Source organism: Geotrypetes seraphini, chromosome 1, assembly GCF_902459505.1.
Source record: "Geotrypetes seraphini chromosome 1, aGeoSer1.1, whole genome shotgun sequence".
NCBI lineage: Eukaryota > Metazoa > Chordata > Amphibia > Gymnophiona > Dermophiidae > Geotrypetes > Geotrypetes seraphini.
This window is the reverse complement of record NC_047084.1, coordinates 364,430,861-364,452,791: the sequence shown is the minus strand read 5'-3', so window position 1 is coordinate 364,452,791 and position 21,931 is coordinate 364,430,861. Positions and strand designations below refer to the sequence as shown.

The window sequence follows — 21,931 nt, the reverse complement described above, 5'->3', positions numbered from 1 at the left end:
TAGCAGATAACTAATTATACTTTGTATACTGTCACAAGCCCAGCACTACAGCTAGCTTTGTTCCAGCTAGAAAGCATAGAAACATAGCCCTGAAGCTGAAGAGATCTGATCAGTGCAGCAGCTCTCCAACTAGCATGGAGCAGGACTCAGATTCTGGGGAGGTTTTCCAAGAGCAGGAGCCCTGGCAGGAGTTGGGACATTATGAGGACAAAAACTCCTTTAAATCTAGGCCAGTCACTGTTAGAACACAGCCTAAGAAACAGGCTCTAGTCCAAGGGTAGGGAACTCCGGTCCTCAAGAGCCATATTCCAGTTGGGTTTTCAGGATTTCCCCAAAGAATATGCATTGAAAGCAGTGCATGCAAATAGATCTCATGCATATTCATTGGTGAAATCCTGGAAACCTGACTGGAATACGGCTCTCGAGGACCGGAGTTCCCTACCCCTGCTCTAGTCCCTTTAGGCCAGTGGTTCCCAAACCTGTTCTGGGGGACCCCCTGCCAGTCAGGTTTTCAAGATATCCCTAATGAATATGCATGAGAGAGATTTGCATACCTGCCACTTCCATTATATGCAAATCTCTCTCATGCATATTCATTAGGGATATCTTGAAAACCTGACTGGCTGGGGGTCCCCCAGGATAGGTTTGGGAACCACTGCTTTAGGCATACACCTGCTGAGACTAATTGCAGAGCAGGAGAAAGCACAGGGAAAGCTGAAGCCTGCCCATCCCCCACACAGGCTTGGGCGTGGCTCTCACAGAGCAAGGCAGTTGGAGCAGTGCAAGCTGAACCAGCTGAGGAAACAGACCCTGGGTTAGGTGCTCCAGAGGTTAGGCAAGGAGAAGAAGTAGAAATGCTGGATTGAGAGGACTCTTTACCAACTAATCAAATGCAATGCCTGCGACTAGAAGAGGCAATAGAAGTTGCTCTGCCATCAGATGGATGTAAGTTAAAGCTGATTTTTTTTGTCCATTTGTTTCTGGCTGGACTAAAGAAGCTGACACTGCTCTGTGCTGGGATAAAAGAATTGTGTTTGCTGGCTGGTTGGATTCCCAGCAGCTTAAAACTAATTTGGTTTTTTTTTCTTTTCTTTCTTGTTTGGAGCAGTATGGGTACTGCTCAAGGCCTTGTTGAGGGTGAGGAAAGTAGAGCCAAAGCCTGTCTTTGGAAGGGCGGCTAACACTTATGGTGAACAGGCTATTTCCCCACAGCCTGCTTGGGAACCCTGGTTCTACCCAAGCAGTGCTACAGCAAGAGCCAGTGTTTGTGCTACAGGAAGAAAAGTGTTTATTGGTTGTTGTTGTTGTTTTTTTTTTTTTTTTTTGCTGACTGGAGCCCAGGTATGGACTATGTTTGTGGGGCCTGCTGAATTGGCCCAATGAGAAGTTTTTTGTTTTGAATTTTGGAGCTTGATTCATTGGACTGTTTGAGCTTAGGAAGTTTTGAAACACAAAAGTGAGAATAGCTTTATTTGAAAAGCCTGGAAGTTTTTTTCCTGTGCTCAAAGAACTGTGCACAGAGTGTTGAACTCAAAAGTAATCACTGGATTTATGTTAATTTTTGTTGTTGCTTGATGTTTTGAACATGGGCTGAGGACACAAATAAAGCCTATTGGGAACTTTTGCTATTCTGACCATTGTTTTCTCAGAACATTCAGAAGGGCTTTCACCTTTTGAGGGCATGCCAGGATCAGCGATTGCACTCAGCCAGAGTACTCACCCCAAGACCCGGTACCAGCTGAGCGACAATATATATTTTTATCAAGTATCTTACGCATGTTCCTTTATCACAATTATTTATCTGTCCTATGATTTTAATAATTGTAATTATTTTTATTTTTTTATTTACTTTGGTAATAATGTATGTTTAGAGCATTTGTTGTTTTATGATTTATTTTAGGGGCCAATTCTATAAATGAATGTCCCAATTATAGGCAGTGGTAGGCATCCTACTACCATCTGGCAGCCAATCGGAACGCACATTGAAAAAAGAAAAGCAAAGCATGCCACCTACATTGTAGGTGCTTGTTGCGGGTACAGAAAGATGACTAGAGACATTTAATCTTACCAAAGGCTGGGCGTAGTTTTGCCTGGAAATGACCTTGATTGAGCTTAAGTGGCCGTAGGCATCTCCCTAGGGTCGTGAAAGGCACCGGAAATGTAGGCCAGCAAAATTCTGACCTATATTTCAAAAGCTAAAACAAGACTGGCTGAGCAAATTGCAGCAAGAGGATCCCTGAACAGCTGATCTGGCAGGCTTTCTGGGATAGAAGGGGCATGGCCTAAGACTCTGATTGGCCCAATCAGAGTCTTAGGTCATAACCCTTTCATCCCAAAATGCACCGGAAATGAGGCCTAAGTCCCTGATTGGCTCAGGTGCCTAAGACCAATTGGAGAGGGTGTTGGGGGTTACGGGAGGTTTGGGGGGTTCATGGGGTGGTGGCAGAACATAATGGGCATCCCTCTTGCTAGGAAACATTGGGTGGGGGCTCAGGGGTTCCGAGTTTGGTGGTGGCAGAAAGGAGTAGGTATCCCTCCTGCCAGGCAACTTCAGGTGGGTCACAGAGATTCCGTTGGGGAGGGGGGAGAGAGTGATAGGAGGGAGTTGGCATCCCTCCTGCCAGAATACTTTCCTTGGGGGTTTGGGGAGGTCCTCTGACACAGCCAATCAGCTGATCACAGCAGGGGTATTTCCCCCCTCCCCCATCAGCTGAGACGATAGGACTCCCCAAAGCCATGGCTGATGGAGGATTTCCTTGCTGTGATCAGCTGATGGTAAGGGATCCTTCAATCAGGCAGTTGTGATTCTCTAAACCGGAGCCTGTGACATGAGCACTGGTTAGAGAATCAGGGGGTTTAGGCAGGTTTAGGCATCTTTAGGCATGGAATATTGTAACCTATTCTGAGCTCCTTGGGGAGAACGAGATAGAAAATGATTTAAATAATACAGAAATAAATAATGAGTCTGTTGTAGGGGAAAACACCCTCCAGGGATTAAAGACGAAGTTGGACAAGTTCCTGCTAAACTGGAACGTATGCAGTTGAGGCTGGACTCATTTAGAGCACTGGTCTTTGACCTGGGGGCTGCCACGTGCATGGACTGCTGGGCATGATGGACCACTGGTCTGACTCAGTAGCGGCAATTCTTATGTTTTTAAGCATGGATTTATGAGAGAAAGCCAACGTGGTTTTAGTCAAGGAAAATCTTGCCTCACCAATCTACTGCAATTTTTTAAAGAGACGAATGAACATATGGATAAAGGTGAACTGGTTGATATTGTGTATTTGACAAAGAACCTCATGAAACACTTCTGAGGAAATTAGAAAGTCATGGAATAGGATGTAATGTTCTAGTATGGATTAAGATCTGGTTGAAAGACAGAAAATGGAGAGTGGGTTTAAATGGTCAATATTCTCAATGGAGAAGGGTAAATAGAAGGGTTCCCCAGGGTTCTGTCTGGGACTGCTGCTTTTTAACATATTTATCAATGATCTAGAGTTAGGATAATTAGTGAGATAATTAAATTTGATGATGACACAAAGTTCTTCAAAGTTGTTAAATCGCAAGAGGATTGTGAAAAATTGCAAGAGGACCTTGTGAGACTGGAAGATTTGGCATCAAAATGGCAGATGATGTTTAATGTGAGCAAGTGCAAAGTGATGCATATGGGAAAGAGGAACCTGAACTATAGCTATGTGATATTGGGTTCTATGATAGGAATCACTGCCCAGGAAAAGATCTAGGTGTCATTGTTGAGGATACGTTGAAACTCCTAGTGCTAGTACTGCCCGATTCAGGAAAAAAATTTTGATTCGATTCAGCCTATTGAATCGATTTTTAGATTCGATTTGATTTTCCTGCCCAATTGGGTGTTTATTTTCCAAACATCCTGGTGGGTTTATTTTATAGCCTCTTCACCCTCTTTGCCCTCTCCTACCCACACTGGTCCTGTGGTGTAAACAAAAGAAACAAACAAAAAAGACTTTTCCTCTCTCTATTAAATCCTAGCTCACATTTGCAATCCAACACCAGCTCTGGAAGGATGCACATTTCAAATCTGACATATTGTAATCACAAAACAGAAAATAAAATTATTTTTCCTACCTTTTGTTGTCTGGTCATTTTTCAAATCTTGTTGGTCCCATGTTGGTCTGGTTGTCTTCTGATCAGGCTCTCCTTCTTTCTTCTTTCTCTGTCCTCCCCTTCCTCTCCTGGAGGTCTAGCATCTTTCCTTTTTTTTCATTTCCATCGCCCCGCAGCTGAAGTGATGGACCCCACCTCCACAGATCCACTATCTCTCCTTTTCTCATCTACCCTTTCATCCAGCATCTCTCTTCTGTGTCCCTGTTCCTATGCTCCCTCCAAACCCAGCATCTTATCTCTCCCCATATCCAGCTTCTTCTTTCTCTTTTTCTTACCTCCTGTATCCCCTTCCCCAGGTCCAGGCTTTCTCCTACTATTGCTCCTGCCATCCTGCACCTTGCCCACCTACTTTGGAGCAGTATCTGTCCCTCTTGTAACCTTCCCCTTGTGGACTTGTTGGGCTGTGGCCTTTTTCTGCCGTCATCTTCTATGTTTCTATAAATTAGGGGGGTGGGTCATTAGAATGGGCAGACTTGTTGGGCCGTGGCCCTTTTCTGCCATCATCTTCTGTGTTTCTCTCTCCCTCTCTCAATTAGTCCAGCACCTCTCCTCTGCTTTCCTCCCCCTCTTTTTGGTCTCTCTTTTCCCTTCACTTCACCCCAGGTCTGGCATGTCTCCTCCCCTCTCTTACTCCTTCCTCCTCCCTCTGCACAGGCCTGCCTCCCCACTGCCAAAGGAATGACGGGTCTTAAGCGCGTAAGACAGACGTGCGCCAACAAACAAGCGCCGACAATTCAGCACAAGACTTCAGTGCGCCGCAGAAAATACTTCTTTTAAAGGGCTCTGAAGGGGAGTGTGGGGGGAACCCACACTCTACTTAATAGGGATTGTGCTGCCGTGTTGGGGGCGTGGGGGTGTAACCCCCCACATTATACTGAAAACTTAAATTTTTCTCTAAAAAATAGAGAAAAAGTTGTTTCCAGTATAATGTGGGGTTACAACCCCCCAAACCTCCCCCAACACCAGCGTGATCACTATTAAGTAAAGTGGAGGGGGTTCCCCCCAACACCCCGTCCGAGCCCTTTAAAAGAAGGTTTTTCTGCGGCGCACTGAAGTCTTGCGCTGAATTGTCGGCCCACATCTGTCTCGCGTGCTTAAGACTATGAACCGCCAAAGGAACTCTTCCTCCTCCTCCTCCCTCTGCACAGGCCTGCTTCCCTGCCCTGAAGGCCTGCTCCCCGCCACGAAGACCTGTTCCCCCTCCCCCCCCCACGAAGGCCTGCTCCCCCCAGGAAGGCACTTTCTCGCCTCCTCCCTGCTGAGAAGGCCTGCTCTCCCCCCGGCAAACGAACGCCTGTTTCCCCCCCCCCCCGCCGCAAAGGCACATCTTCTCCTCCCCTCCCCCCGCCGGGATCGAACGCTGCTCCTCCTGCAAGCCTGCACCTTCCCCACCTCCTTACCGCTAACAGGGCAGTTTGCAGGCTTGCTGGTGTTATAGCGATCCCTGCAGCTGCCCGTGGTCCTCAGTGGTACATTCTTCCTGCTACGTCCTGCCCCTGCTCTGATGTCAGGGGCAGGATCATGGCAGAGAGAACGTGCTGCTGAGGACCACGGGTAGCTGCAGAGATCACTAACACCAGCGAGCCTGCAAGCTGCCCTATTAGTACAAAGGAGGCAAGAGCGGGCAAGCTGGGGGAGACCTTTCTGACCGACCCTCCCCCCTCAAGCAGGAACAGCAACGGATGGCCAGCAAGAGGCAGCGCTGTAGCTCCTGCTTTAGGAAGGCACGGGGTTGGCCATTGAATCGGGAGGCCAATTTTTTATGTTTATTTTTATTCATTTAAAATTGAATCGATTTGAATCGTGAATCGGGCAGCACTAGTGACAGCTACTAAGAAATCAAATAGAATGTTAGGAATTATCAGGATAGGGATGGAAAACAAAGTTGAAAAATGTTGTAACGCCCTTCTATCACTCTATGGTATGGTCGCACCTCAAATACTGTATGCAGTTCTGGTTGCCACATCTCAAAAAACATATAGTGGAATTAGAAAAGGTGCAGAGAAGAGTGACAAAAATTATAAAAGGGCTTGGACGACTTCCCTATGAGGAGAGGTTAAAGCAGCTAGGATTCTTCAGCTTGAAGAAGAGATGGCTCAGGGGTGATATGATAGGGACTTATAAAATAATGAGTGGAGTGGAAAGGGTAATTTTGAATCGCTTGTTCACTCTTTCCAAAAATATTAGAACTAGGGAACATGCGATAAAGCTACTAAGAAGTAGATTTAAAATAAACTGTAGAAACTATTTTTTCACATAATGTATAATTAAACTCTGGAATTTGTTGCCAGAGAATGTGGTGAAATCAGTTAGCTAAACGGAGTTTAAAAAAGGTTTGGATAATTTCCTAAAAGAGAAGTCCATAGGGCATTATTGAAATGGCTTGGGTAAATCCACTTCTTATTCCTCGGATAAACAGCATTGAATCTGTTTGCTACTTGAGATCTGGCTAGGTGCTTGGGACCTAGGTTGGCCACTGTTGGAAACAGGATACTGGGCTTGATGGATCTTCGGTCTGTCCCAGTATTGCAATTCTTATGTTCATATGGTTATAGAATTGATGAAGATTGGGCTAATAAATGCAAGATATATTAGAAAAAAGTAGCATTATCTATGATTTGTTGAGGGAGAATAAATATGATATTTTATGTGTAACTGAATCTTGGCTCATTAAAGCAGATTTGATGATTGAGAGAGTGTTGTCCTGGTGGGTATGATTTGTAATGGATGTGTAGAGTGTGTAAGGGGGAGGAGGTAATTGTTTTATTAAAACAAAACATTAATTTGAAAGCTATTATAATAGAAATTTATGAATGGCTTGAAAATGGCTATATCTTCAGTCAATCCTTCAGATGTTTGTACAGAGGCTTTCCTGAACTGCTTTCTGTGCTCTAAACTGATGTTATCTTAAGCTCCAAAATGAAACCTAAAATACTAATCTGTACTCAACTTTTCTCTTTAATCAGTCACTATAGTTTAATTGATAGGTAGTTGAGTGTTATAGCAGTTTCCTTCTTCCTTCCTAACTGGAAAACATTTGCAAAATGTTCTCTATAGGGTTACTTTCTCTACCAAATCATTTCTAACAGATAAGCACAAATGTGACCCTACCTTTTTATTAGTTCTTATTAATAGACTCTTCCTTCCTTCTTGAATCTTCTATGTGATTGGACCCACCTTCCTGAACCTTCCTGAATATATCCCTTCAGATCAGTTTTTCCCCCCAAAAGAAAATGCCATTATTCTTATCAGATCTCCTTGAGACCACCCTCTGAGATCAGATTTCCTCCACCCAAGGAAAAGTAATATGCTGACATTTCCATGAGGGAGAATATACAGACCTCTATCTCTTGTAATGCTGCCCACGCTTTCCCTTTCCACTCCTCCTCCCCATTTTGGACTTCTGTTATGGGCTGTTTATGACTTAATAAAGTTGTTGAAGCTTTGTCCAATAATTAAAAGTTGTCTCTGTTCATAAGTAAACTCCATCTATTAACTTACCTTTTTAATCTTTAAAATAATATCCTTTTCTTATCTGAAGTTTTTTCTAGAATCAGTGTAGAGGTAAATGTGGGTTCAGTCCAGTAAAAACTCTATTACGTAGTATTTATTTTCCAACTTGTATTGAATCTTAGAACTATTTGAATAGTTTGTGTCTTGAATAGTTTCATAAGGGCTAAGGGCATGTTTACAATGGGTTTCGAAAGGAGGTATGATAGTTCTTATCCTTCTGTCAGATGATGAAACTTGCGTATAGTTGGAAAATAATTTAAAATGAAAATAATTAATTAAGTGACTGAAAATAAGTTCATAGAGTTATAAAACTTGAAGAGAAAGAATAATGCTGCAGGGCATTATAAAACCACAATCGGATCTGAAATGGGTCAAAGTGGAATATGATCATTCAGACACATTTGATGTCAGTCTAAATGTGGATTCACACTATGTGTGAGGAAAGCCATCTGTCACTGAGTCTAATAAATGTAAGTGAAAGGTTATTACACTCTGAAAAGTTTCATTAGTATCATTCTAAGTACTTAACAGTGACAGATGGTCTTTGAAGCAAAATATAAAGAGCAGAAAAATAGGTAGATTCCCTTAAGCTTTCAACTGCGTGATTCTTTCATAATCCCATTTGATTTCTTTTTTTCATTCTTTTTCCTAACTTTTTAAAGCATATCATTTTCAAACAATTTACCTGAAGAGGAGGTTCGTTCTTCCCAGACCCGAACAGAGCACTATACGAGAAAGATGCTATTTAATTACATCATCCAATAAAGCAGGAAGTTGTAAAAAACTAAAATTCTACTTTCAATGTAGTACAGAGATTCGGGGCAATAAATGCTGATAAGCAGGTATCCTTCTGATCAGGATGTAGCAATGATTTCTTCCTTCAGTATGAATCATTCTAGAATAAGCTGATGCCACCATATCTGTTCAATCATGTGCAGTTGGAAAGCATAATTTAACTCTGTACAGGCATACAAGATGATTCTGCCTTATAAAGGCTTTTAATACAGATAGAGAGAGATGAAGAAACCTTAAATCAGACTCATTTTCAGAAAGTAATAAATTAATTGCAGAATACAAAGATAATTTCACTGCCCACTGCCTGGGTCATCCAAACACTCTGAATTCCGACTTTGACTTCCTCTTCCAATGCAAGTTTCCTTGCCAAAAAGAGGAAATCGGTAGAAAGCAGAAGACACCATCTTAGGAGCTGAGACTACATTTCAGTTCAAGGTTCCAAGTTTACTCAGTAAATGCTGCCTGTGTTTAAAGTGGAAGCACACTTATCTGTTGATCTGTTGCTTTAAATGAAAGAATTCAGGAGTGGTTGTGGCAGGACTGAATGGAGGAAGTGACTGAAAAGCTAATGTTGGGTCATCAAGATTGATCTGAGGAAAAGAATGTTACCAGTGGTGTGCCACAAGGTTTGGCTCTTGAGCCTGTTCTTTTTAACATTTTTGTAAGCGATATTGATGAAGGACTATCAGGTAAGATTTGTCTCTTTGTAGATGATACCAAAATCTGCAATAGAGTAAATAACTCTGATTCTGTGACATGAGGCAGTACCTAGCGAACTTTGAAGAATGGACTGAAATTTGGTAGCTAAGATTTAATGCTAAGAAATGCAAGCATTTTGGCTGCAGAAACCTGAGGGAATGGTACAGTTTAAGGAGGTAAAAAATGTTTGTGTATGAAGGAGGAACGGGACATGGGTGTGATAGTATGTTATGATCTTAAGGTGGCCAAACAGGTTGAAAAGGCAACAGCAAAAGCTAGAAGGATGCAAGAGAGCATCCCAAATAATTTTCAAAATGTCATGTATCCTACACCAGATTCTTTAAGGAAACTCAGCAGCCTCTCTCATCCAATTATTCTCTACTGCTTGGTCGACATAAAAAAGAATCCTTAACGGAACCCACAAAACACCTCCACTACAAACAAATTTTCCACTCTATGCTAACTTATCTGGGTGTGAAAACCTGGAATGACCTACCAGAAGCAATCGGGAAAGAGACAAACTACACCACATTCAGATAAAACCTGAAGACCCACCTCTTTGACAATTAACTGTTTCAACTTCTGTATAGCTCCCCTACTTCTAGATCCCTCCTCTTGCTTCTCCATGCCCCCATACCCTATTACTTTCCCACTTCCTCTTTGAACTGTTGCCTTGAGCTTGTAGAGGTTTGTGCGACTCGCAAATGGGAGATTAGATTAGATTAGTATGGCCAGTAGGAAAAAAGGAGGTATTAATGTCCCTGTATAAGACTCTGGTAAGACCTCATTTAAAATATTGTGTGGAATTCTGGTGACCGCATCTTCTAAAAGATATAAATAAGGTAGAGTCAGTCCAGAGCAGGGGTCTCAAAGTCCCTCCTTGAGGGCCGCAATCCAGTCAGGTTTTCAGGATCGCAATCCAGTCGGGTTTTCAGGATTTCCCCAATTAATATGCATGAGATCTATGTGCATGCACTGCTTTCAATGCATATTCATTGGGGGAATCCTGAAAACCCGACTGGATTGCGGCCCTCAAAGAGGGACTTTGAGATTCCTGGTCTAGAGGAAGACTACTAAAATGGTTGGTAGTCTACATCAGTGTTTCTCAACCTGCGGTATGTGTACCCAATTCCTGCTCATCCATCTACCGCTGCTTCCGCCACCGCTGCAACCCAGGATATTGCATTCCTGCTCATCCCCTGCTACTCCCGCGACAACTTTCTTGGAGCCGTACTTGCTCCTTCAGTTTTCAGCCTTCGGCCGCACTCCTTGCAGTGGGTGGCACACGCAGCGATTCAGGTGCTGCATGTAAGTGGCTGACCCATAAGCCTTCTCTCTGATATCAGAGTTGATATCAGAGAGAAGGCTTCTTGGTCAGCCATGTGTGCATGTGGATGGCTGCTTGCGCCATCCATTGCGGGAGTGGTGCTGGGGGCTGAGGAGTGAGTACAGTTCAGACCAGTAAGGGGGACATGATGTTTTGCGACTGTTTGGGCTTTGATAATAATTGACTTAGTACTACTAGAAACAGAGCTTTGTGTTACATTGCAGCTGAAGTGGTTTGCATATTTATATTACATATAGGTACTTCCTCTGTCGTTAGTGGACTTTCAATCCAAGTTTTATATCTGAGGCAATGGAGGGTTAAGTGTCTTGCCCAAAATCACAAGGAGCCACAGTGGAAATCAAACTTGGTTCTGCTGTGTTTAAGTGTCTTTTGTGTTAGGGGGGTGAATAATTTGACAAGAAATTCCACAGATTAGTTGTTTATTGAGTTGGATATGGTGGTGGAGAGGGAACAGAGAGACAGATTGAAGGGGATGCAAGGTAGGGGAATATTGGACATAGTGATGGAGGGAGAGATGTGGAATGGTGCTGGAGAGGGGTGATAGGAATGGGCATGAGGCTGATGGGCAGTGGTGAAAAATGCTGCACATGAATAATCCAGGGGATGAGAGAGGGAGAAATATTGGACTGGGAAGGGGGCCAGAAAGGAGGAAAGGAAGGGAGATGTCAGACCACTGGAAGTGGGGAGGGGATGTGTGTGAGAGAACTTGCCCATAATGACCGACCAAGTTATCTTTTATTTCTCTGTGAAAATGAAAAAAAGAATCTGACTAGTTACTACGATCAGAAAGAACATACCAGCTGACAAGAAGCCAGACATTTTACTTTATGGGAGTGAAACATAACTGGTTTTGATATGTAGTTTAATGTTGTGGTTACCATTCTGTATTGTTAATAAGGTTATACAGTATTGTTTTTATATTAAAAATAAATGGAAGAAGTTTATAAGAAACCAAGACCTTGGCTGAGATTGGTTGTTTATAAAAATAAATAGAAGAAATGGCATTACAATTAGTAGTATTATTATGGGGGTGGAGTCTGGGTGGGATACTCGGTTGATATATGCTAGGCTTAGGGGGTACTTGGCTTAAAAAGGTTGAGAAACACTGGTCTACATCAGATAAGGCGTACGGGGACAGACTTAAAGATCTTAATACGTACACTTTGGAGGAAACCCACATAAACTACTGGGTAAAACTTAAGCATAAACAGGTGAATTCCAAATCACTCAGCACTGAGAATGCATATTTGGCATCCTCTTAACTTTTTACATTCCTCTCATAATGACTGAAAGTGTTCAGAACCTTTATCGGTAGAAGAACCACAAACGGGGACAAGCCCGTAAATGCAGTCTCTTATGATAAGTCATGAGAGGAGTGTAAAAAGTCAAGAGGGTGTCATATATGCAATTCTCACTTTAGAGGAAAGACAGGAGAGGGAAGATATGATAGAAGACAGGAGATCTCATCCAACACTCACTGTGAAGTGACTTAGAGCGCTGCAGAAGGATCTCTCTCCTTGATCCAATTTGGTGGGATGAGCTAGGGCTCAGGATGCCCTGTCAGACTCATGCTGTTATGCCCCATGTTATGTGGGCATTTGCTCAGTTAATGTTTCTGTGGACTCAGCTATCCAGAGAGCTTTGCTTCCAGTAGTCTGGGCTGCTTCGACAGAGCATGAGCCCGCATCCTTCTTCAGTCCGAGGAGAGCAGTGACCATGTTTGCTATGCACATGCTAGAGTGAGAGCCTGAGAGTGTTGTTCTCCCACCAGGATTTTCAGCCCTTTAACTCTGACAATCAAATACAGCTTAGATTACTTCTAAGTCTGGAGAACGCTGTCATCTCCACAGTGTGGATACTCCTATCATAGATGTGATATGTTAGTGGAGTGAGAAGGAATGTACAGGCTTGAACTACATTGAACTAAGTAAGTTGTTTGCTTCATTATTAAAGAACTGTTCAATTGATTCAGAGTCTGACTGGTGACATCAAGATTAAGGAATTAGGGGTTGGCTAAGCAGGAAACTCTTACAGTGGCCAGTAACTTAGAGAAGTCCTTGCTTCAGTACAAAAACCCGAGGACTATGCAGAGAGCTGTATCTGTATAGTAGAAGTTAGACAGTAACAGCATGCATTGGCTTCCCCCAACAATAATGCCTGTTTTAATGGGGCAGAAAAGTAAAAATAGCATCAACAAATGAAGAGCCAGAGCAAGTCTCAACCAGAGGTTTATTTAGCAAGGGTTTTTCTTAGCTAGAAAATAATTGACTGTTTCCTAGCTAAGGGCATCCCTTGCTGAATAAACCTCTGTTTGAGACTTTCTCTAACACTTTATTTCTTGGTGATATTTTTTCTTTTCCTTTGTATAACTATAGCACTTGCCTCTCTTTCTTTGTGTACCAATGTGGACTCCAAATCCCACTATCAGAAGGCCTCTGTAACTCAATCGTTCCCTTCCCTCCCCCCCAACCCAATCAATCTGAGCAAAGCTTAGAGGGCCTCTCTTCCTCAGTGTACCTTTCTGAACTCCATCCTTGCTCTACCCCCAACTACCCTCAGTGCCTTCCCATTTTCATACTGGTAAAATAAGTATGGGGCACAAGAGAACACAATGAATGTTTGTCCCAGTGGTGCTGAGTTCTTGTTAGTGCTTGCTTAACTTACAAGGTCTTTTGTTCCACATTTGGTTGTGAAAAAAGTGAATATAGGCTTCTTAAATTTTTATTTTTATTTTTTGTTAGAATGGTAGGAGCAAGGAATTACCTCATCTTTCAACTGTGAGAGGTAAGGGGCACTCACACTAGCTTGCTGTTTAACATAGGAAAAAGATATACCGTATACTCAAATATAAACTGATCTGAATATAAACCGAGGTGACCTTCCCCCCCAAAAAAAGGAGGAAAAAAGGATGACTCGAATATAAACCAAGATTAGAAATTTGGGTGATCATGGTGAGACAGTCTACAAAAACGGGAATATCCATTGCTTTTTGCTAGGCTAAGCAGCATAAAATCTGTTTTATTTTGGGGAAAATCTCAGATAATTGTGACCTTGATTGGCCACTGCTGGAAACAGGATACTGAGTTTGATAGACCTTCAGTCTGTCCCAGTATAGCAACTCTTATGTTCTTAATTAAGAGAATAGGCAGCAAGATCTGATGCCCCTTTCCATGTGTACTAGGAGGATAAAAACAGACCTGAATTCTATAATAACAAACACTGATTTACATTGAGGGATGATGACCTAAGAGTAAACAATTAATAAAACTTAAACATATTGGAAAACCAATCAAAAATCTTGCTTTACAGCAGTTTCCTGGGAAACAATAGGAAAACTGTGTTGTTTTGATAGTGATTTAAAATGTTTTGATAGTCATTCAGTATTTCACAGCACATGACCTCTAAGTTTGGACTTCTTTAAAAGAGTTTTTTGTTAAGTGTAATGGATGCTACCCCCACTTCCTCCTTGTCCTATTCACAAGCAAGTTCCTTTTCATTATAAATCATTCTGGCATTTACGGTACACAGGCATAGAATTAGAAATTAGATATTCCCCTCTCCCAGCCGGCATCGTGCTTATTGTTGATACCGAAGAAAGTTTCTGCTGAACACCATCATGCCTATCCTTCATACAGCACCCCCATCCCCATCCCCCATGATGAACATTGGCGTCACTATCCTCCGTGCACATGCCCTCCTCATGATGAACCTCAACGCCACTATCCTCCATGGACACAAAACCCCTCCTCTGCCATCCTCCTCCATGCATGCCTCCCTCTCCGCCATTGCACTTACCATTAGTACTAGAAACCTGCTGCCAACGTCGATGCTGTGTTCTGATCCAGTGCGGGACCTTGAACATCTGCGCATACTCAAAGCCTGAAAACTCCTGCCCCCTCTGAGAATCTCAGAGAAGGTGGGAGCAGGCAAGCCTTGAGAATGCACAGATGCTCAAGGCCCGGCACTGGATCAGAATACAGCATTGACACTAGCAGCAGGTTTCCAGTACTAATAGTAAGCATGATGTCAGGGAGGGGAGTGTGCATGGAGGGGGAGGGTGGCGGCAGTGGGAGGTTGTATGCACGGAGGATAGTGGTCCAAGGTTCATCACGGGGGCATGTATAACCATGCCGGTGTTCAACAGGGAGAGCGGGTTGGGGGCCTCATCCTACTGAAGATTACAGCCCTAATGGTCATCAGGAGTTGAATGGAGGACAGCCATCGCATTGGTCAGGTGGTTGCTCAAATATAAACCGATACCCCCATTTTTGGGCCAGTTTTCTGGAGGTAACACAGCAAATTTGTCCATTTGCACTTCCTGATTAGGGAACAAAACCAGAAGAGGGAGCACAGCTTCCAGCCAATTGGGCACCATGGATTGATGACTTTACAATAAGATCTGCAAGGAGAATTTCCTCTCTCAATCTCTCTCACATTAAAAAAAAAAAAAAAGAATCTATTTTTTTGACTCAGAAATGACCATTTCTCAGATGTTCTTGTCCTCATTGCATCTATCTTTTTGAACAATTAGAAAAACAAACACACATCCAAATGAAAACCACATAAAGCAAGCAATTAGGATGTAGGTCAGCATTTTTAGTAGACCGACCGCAGAAACATCCCAGCAGAGCAGTGGGGCACCCTAGGGGGGCATTGCAGTGTACGTCACATAATCGGGCCCAAGCACACATCGTACCATAACCCTCTTAAAGTATATGGTGAGCCCTCCAAAACCCACCCAACACTTAATGGACACAACCATGCACCACACCAATAGAGTTATGCCTGCAGGTACAATGGAATTTGGGTGGGTTTTGGTTAAATAATTTTTATTAGTATTTGCACAAAATACAGAACAATACATTATAACATGAGTCATATGTACATATAAAAGAAAAAAAAGAAGAAACAATACAAACAACAATTAACATTTATTCATTAATACTATCATAAATACAACGAGACCATATGAATGTATACCTTGTTCAAACAAATCATAATGTTCTAATGGCTCCCGTATTTTATTAAATTTATTTAATGCATTTAATCTTTCTGCAGCATCACATTCAAATTTAGCAGTTATACAAACAGTATTCCACCAGGTTATATATTCTACCACTGATGCATCCTTCCAATGCTTTAAGATGATTATAATGGCCAAATTAAGCAAAATTCTTAATAATTTAGAGTAATGATCAGATATTGGCTGCCGAAGCCCAAAATGACCCAATACAATAATATTTAATGTTAGTGGTTCTTTAATTCTCAGCAAGTTACAGATAGTGTCCCAAACTTTTGCCCAGTAATCACGTATAGTTTCACAGTAGTACAGTGAATGGGTTAAAGTGCCAACCTCTTTTAAACATGACCAACATTTATTTCATGTATCGCTTTTGATTTTAGATAATTTATAAGATGTTTCTATGGCTTTGTGAAACACAAAAAATATGGATTGTTTAATTGCAGCCAATATTAATGATTTGGGGATGGAATTCCAAACCTGCTCCCAACACTGCTCAGAGATGTCCTCCTTTATATCAAATTGCCATGTAGATTCCGTTCCCTTGAGATGAGAAAATGCATTAGCCTGTAATATTTTATACCACTTAGAAGCAGTCACCTTTTTAGATGATATTACTATAGGTTTTGGAAGGCTCAAATATTCCATCATAAGTATACTAGTTAGAGTGTTAAATGGGCCTGAATCCCCATCTGTATAGTTCACTACACTACCTACTAGGCTGCTTCAGGGACTTTCTTGCTGCTGTTCTAGGACTGACATAACATCTGAAGCTATTGTACAGGCAGGTATGTACTGTTTCATTTAAATGCTTGGGGTGGAAGGGGTCAGTGACCAATGGAGGAGTGTAGGGGAGTTCATGCTTTCATCCTTCCTTTGGTCGTCTGGTCAGTTTGGGCCTCTTTAAGGCACTTATTAATGGTTAAAACGTGTCTAGCCCCAAACATCCAAATTGGGCCCTGAACGTTTTCTAAAATGTTCAATTATTGCAGAAAAACATCCAAAACACAAGTCTACTCTATTCCTATCCAAACCAAGCCTCCAACATTTATTTTAGATTTAGATACACTGCAGACGACTACCATAGAAATCCATCTAGGAAATGTGTTTTGAAAATAGTGAAATGGAAGGGTTTGGCGAGAAAACGCCCATCTGCCCCTTTATGCCACTTTTTAAATGTTTTTCTTTATTGAAAATGAGCTCCATAGGTATTTAAATATTTCCATGGCAACTTTGCACAGGAGATGGACCTCTTTAAAGTAAAATTAAGCTGTGGAAGAAGGACGCATAGGAGCAGTGGCGTACCTAGGGTATGTGGCACCCGGGGCCCATCATTTTTTGACACCCCCCCATGTAAAAAAATATTTTTTTGTAATGACCATGAAACTGAATAAATGGTCAGAATAGAAACAGGCAGTGAAAATTTTCTTATATTCCAAACATAACATAACATAAATTATGTCTGAATTGTCATGACATCAGTACATATGGAGTAGTTGCAGGTGATGCTTGGGACAGTTCTGATTGTGTTAGTTCGGTTTTATGTGTTTTTTGAATAGAAGGGTTTTTATTTCTTTTTGAAGGTTTTGCAGTCTGTGGTCGATGTCAATTAGTTGTAGAGTTGGGGGTCGAGTGTTGCAGCTCGAATGGCTAGGAGGTTGTCGAACAGTTTTTTTCTTTTGACGTTTTTGGTTGGAGGGTGTGTGAATGGTGCGTGAGTTCTCCTATGTCTGGTTGAGGTGGATTGAATTATTTAGCTGAAGAAATTAGTTACCCCCTCATCCCACACACATTAATTCTCTTCCATTTTTGTTCCCATTATAAAAAACACTGATAAGTTCCCAGAAAAAAATTACATTAAAATAAGAAGTGAAAACAAAGGCCTCTACAGATGAGAACATAACATAAGAATAGCCTAACTGGGTCAGACCAATGGTCCATCATGCCCAGTAGCCCATTCTCATGGTAGCCAATCCAGGACACTAATACCTGGTCAAAACCCAAAGAGTAGCAACATTCCATGCTACCGATCCAGGGCAAGCAGACACTTCCCCCATGTCTTAATAACAGATTATGGACTTTTCCTCCAGGAATTTGTCCAAATCTTTCTTAAAACCAGCTACACTATCTGCTTTTACCATAACTTCTGGCCACTTCATTTTTAAGTTTAGATCTTTCCTTTCAAACAGAGACCTTGCTAGATGTCAAATACAGCACAAGGTAACTTCACATGGACATAGCTGTGCAGGAAATGTGAATCTCCTCATACACCCACCATATAGTGCAAAAATGTGCAAAGGTCTGTTTTTTTTCTTTCGATCACTACATAGCCTAATGCCACACAAGCAGCGCTGTTACAAACATATTCTGTAGGTCAATGCTAAGGATAACAAAGTTTCCTTCCTTGGACCAGAAGGAGATACTGATAAACCACTGGAAGAGATCCCAAAACAACACCCAAAGACCCACTCAGTGTGTGAACCAGTTGAGTGGAGTGGACTAACTGGGGGGTGGAAATGGGCCCGGAGTTTGCTCAGCAGAATTTCCCAGACCACCTCTTCCTCTCAACACATTGACACGCTGCCACCACCACCACTAGGAACACCTCACTGGGTAGGCCAGCTATGCTATAAACTTTATAAAACACATTATTATATTTTCTTATAAAGCACATATTTTAACTGAACTCTCTGACATCCTCAGCCTTCCCATTCACAAAAATAGAAGGAAGAAAAGTTCCCATTTCCTGCTGTCTCATGTCCCCGGCCTATACAATATTTTTTTTCTGCAGACCCTTCAAAAGTCTGACCAAATCCTCGTTTCACTTGCATTATAAAGTACTGAGGATGCCATCTCTCCCCAATCCCAGGTCCTAAAGTCTAAGACAGTAGCGCAAACTAATGCTGCCAGATTCAGGAAAAAAATTTCGATTCAATTCAGCCTATTGAATTGGTTTTTCAATTCGATTTTCCTGCCCAGTTGGGTGATTTTTTTCAAAACTCCTGGTGGGTTTTATAGCTTTTTCACCCCCTTTGGCTTCTCCTAATCACACTGGCGCTGTGGTGTAAATAAAATAAAGAAACAAAAAGGACTTTTCCTCTCTCTGTTAAATCCTAGCTCACGTTTGCAGTCCAACACCAGCTCTAGCAGGATACACATTTCAAATCTGACATATTATAATCACAAAACAGAAAATAAAATTAATTTTTCTACCTTTTGTTGTCTGGTTATATTTCAAATCTTGTTGATCCAAGGCTCTGGTTTTCTTCTGATAACTTGGGGTCTCCTTCTTTCTTCTTTCTGCATGCTAACCATCCATCTGCCAACTCTGTCCTCCCTTTCCATTTCCCTTCCCTCCCCAGGAAGTCTGGTATCTTTCCTTTTTTTCATCTCCCTCCACAGATCCACCTTTTCTTAACTACCCTTTCATCCGGCATCTCTCCCTCCTTCCCCACCACCCGAGTCCACCATCTCTCCCTTTCTTTTCCCAATTACCCTCCTATCCAGTATCTCTATCCCTCCTCCACACCATCCCTTGTGTCCAATTTCTCTCCCTTTCTGTTCCTTCCCTCCCTAAATCCCATGGTCCATCATCTCTCTCCCTCTCCTCTATTTTCAGACCCATTATTTCTTCCTCCCCCCCAAAGTTTGGCATATGCACGTCTATTTGAACACCCCCTTCCCTCCGTGTACTTCTAAACCAGGGTCCCCCCCAAAGGCCTGTCCCCCCTTGAAGGCCTGTCCCACCTCCTTGAAGGCCTGTCCCCCCCTTGAAGGCCTGCACCCCCGAAGGCCTGTCTTCCCCCCCTTGTAGGCCTGTCCCCCCCCTTGTAGGCCTGCCTTCCTGTCCCCCCCTTGAAGGCCTGTCCCCCCCCTTGAAGGTCTGCACCCCCCTTGAAGGCCTGTCCCACCCCCTTGTAGGCCTGCCTTCCTGTCCCCCCTTGAAGGCCTGTCCCCCCCTTGAAGATCTGCACCCCCTTGAAGGCCTGCACCCCCTTGAAGGCCTGCACCCCCTTGAAGGCCTGAACCCCCCCGAAGGCCTGAACCCCCCGAAGGCCTGCACCCCCTTGAAGGCCTGTCCCACCCCCTTGTAGGCCTGTCCCCCCCTTGAAGGCCTGTCCCCCCTTGAAGGCCTTCCTGCCTGTCTGTCACCTCCCTCCTCCTTGAAAGCCTGCCCGCCTGCCCCACCCCGAAGGATTGCTCGCCCCTGGCCTCCCCGCACCACTATGAAGCAGCACTACCTATGCTCCCGGCCTTGCCGTTCAGTCCCCCCCCACCTCCCCCGAAGGACCGCTCGCCCCACTGACCTTCCTGCACCACCTATGAAGCAGCCGCAGCAGGATCCCGACGTCAGCGATCTCTGCGCTGCTTCCTGCGCCGCGTTCCCGCCCCTCCTCTGAAGTCGCGATCCTGCTGCGGGCTGCTTCACAGGTTGGTGCAGGAAGGTCAGTGGGGCGAGCGGTCCTTCGGGGTTGGTGGGGGGGGAATGAACGGCAAGGCCAGGAACACCCGCTCATGGCTGGCACCCGGGGCGGACCGCCCCTCCCGCCCCCCCTTTAGTACGCCACTGCATAGGAGGCCTAGAATGAAGGTGAAAGGGGATGGAATCAGAAGTAATCTAAGAAAATGGATGTTGGATTCATCAAACAGCGTCCCAATGGAGGTGATGAGATTGTGACAGAGTTCAAGAAAGTATGGGTCAAGCTTAGAGAATCTTAGTGAGAAGAGATAAAAGAACTAAGTGGTTACATAGGATGTGTACGAGGGGGGCACTGAAAAGTTCTCAGCCCAACCAAGAACAGAATGATGTGGAGCCATGAAACTTACAAGTTATTTCCCACTTTTCGTGACACTTTTCATTTCAATGAGGCAAATTTATCTAGTAAATGGGCACACGTATTGGGAAACCAAGCATTGTGACATCACCAGTGAGAATGGCTCTTAAGCATTGGTGAAATGAGGCATTATGACATCACAATACATGGGCCTGCTGAAAAGTTCTCGGCCCAACCAAGAAGAGAATGATGTGGAGCCATGAAACTTACAAGTTATTCCACACTTTTCATTTCATATTATTTCCTATCATTCTCTTCTTGGTTGGGTTGAGAACTTTTCAGCGGCCCCCTTGTAGTCTACGTAACTACTGTCATTTGCTATATTTCTATGAACTGAGTCAAGGACCTGTTAGCACTAATATGGACTTTCTTGAATTAATGAGAATTCTGCATTAATTGTCTCAGGTTATAATGCACATTAAGGCACATGCATGACCTAATATATTCATAGACATAATCCTTAATAAAATAAAAATAAAATTATTTGTAGAGTCATTATTAATCAGTGGACTGGTACCTGCTTAAAGCTATCTGGAAAGCTTTCACTTGAAATTCAGCAGACTTTAATTAAGTCTGACCATAGAGTGTAGCTGGTTAAAATATTTTGGATAAATACAGTACATAGATAATTTCAGAACATCTGTTTCAGTTGTCAGATCTATCTAGCTAATTTTTTTTCTTTATTTCTTATTAAAGATTTTGAATATAAATACAAACATACTGTACAGTATATCAGTCTAAAAAACAACAATAATTGGAAAGGTTATCAATTCTAATAAGCTGTGTCAATAAGCTGTGCTGGCATCTCTCCTGCCGAACTTAAAAAAAAAAGGTACAGGGCGGAGTGGGGGATGTTGGGGGATGTGTCCTGGCCCTGTAGCAGGATGGAGTGGGCACTCTCCTGCCAATTTTTTTTAAGTGTGGGGGATGGGGGTCCATGCACGATGGGGGGGGAGGGGGACGGCAGAGACATGGAGAGAGGGAGGTAGGTCAGGGTCTTTTTTTACTTTTTCTTTTTTTAATTTTCAGAGGGGGGTCTCAGCTGTCAAGCCTTACTTTCCTGTCAGTACCTGAGCCAATCAGTTCAGACCCTTCCAGATAATTCTGACCATAATAAGTGGTCAAAAAGTAACTCATTATTATTACACAGAGTGTTCATTATAATACTAATGAGCTCCTTGTAATGCATTTACATATGATTCTTGTTGTCTGCTACAATGATCGGTAGCAGCCATGGAGGACCCTTTTGAGCATTGGAGAAGAGTTTCCTTGCAAGTATGACTGGTTAAAACCAGACTTACTTTCAAGGAAACTTTTTGTGCATTGAGGCAAGGTGTTTTTCTATATTCCTATGAATACAGTTCCAACTAGTATTTCAGATTTCTGAGGTAGGCCTAGCAACTTAAACACAAATCATATTGAGTTGAACTAATAAATTAATCTGTTGGAACATTATAGGCTATATTGTTCATCTCCTCTGCTGTTGGTTTGCTTGTCCTTTGACCTAAAGTGGATTGGTCTTCTGTTTTGTGCTGTGCACAGTACCCAGGATAGATTAGGTAAGTCCCTGATTTATT

General features: G+C 42.8%; 1 protein-coding gene across 1 annotated transcript in view; it reads left to right on the top strand.

The window, feature by feature from the left end:
* The first annotated feature begins 704 nt into the window (after positions 1-704).
* LOC117345793 (phospholipid-transporting ATPase ABCA1-like) overlaps positions 705-21,931 on the top strand; it is an 815,268-nt gene continuing 794,041 nt past the window's right edge. Inside the window, exon 1 of the mRNA XM_033914956.1 lies at positions 705-945. The gene's annotated coding sequence lies outside the window, so the exon portion shown is untranslated. The remainder of the gene's footprint in view (positions 946-21,931) is intronic.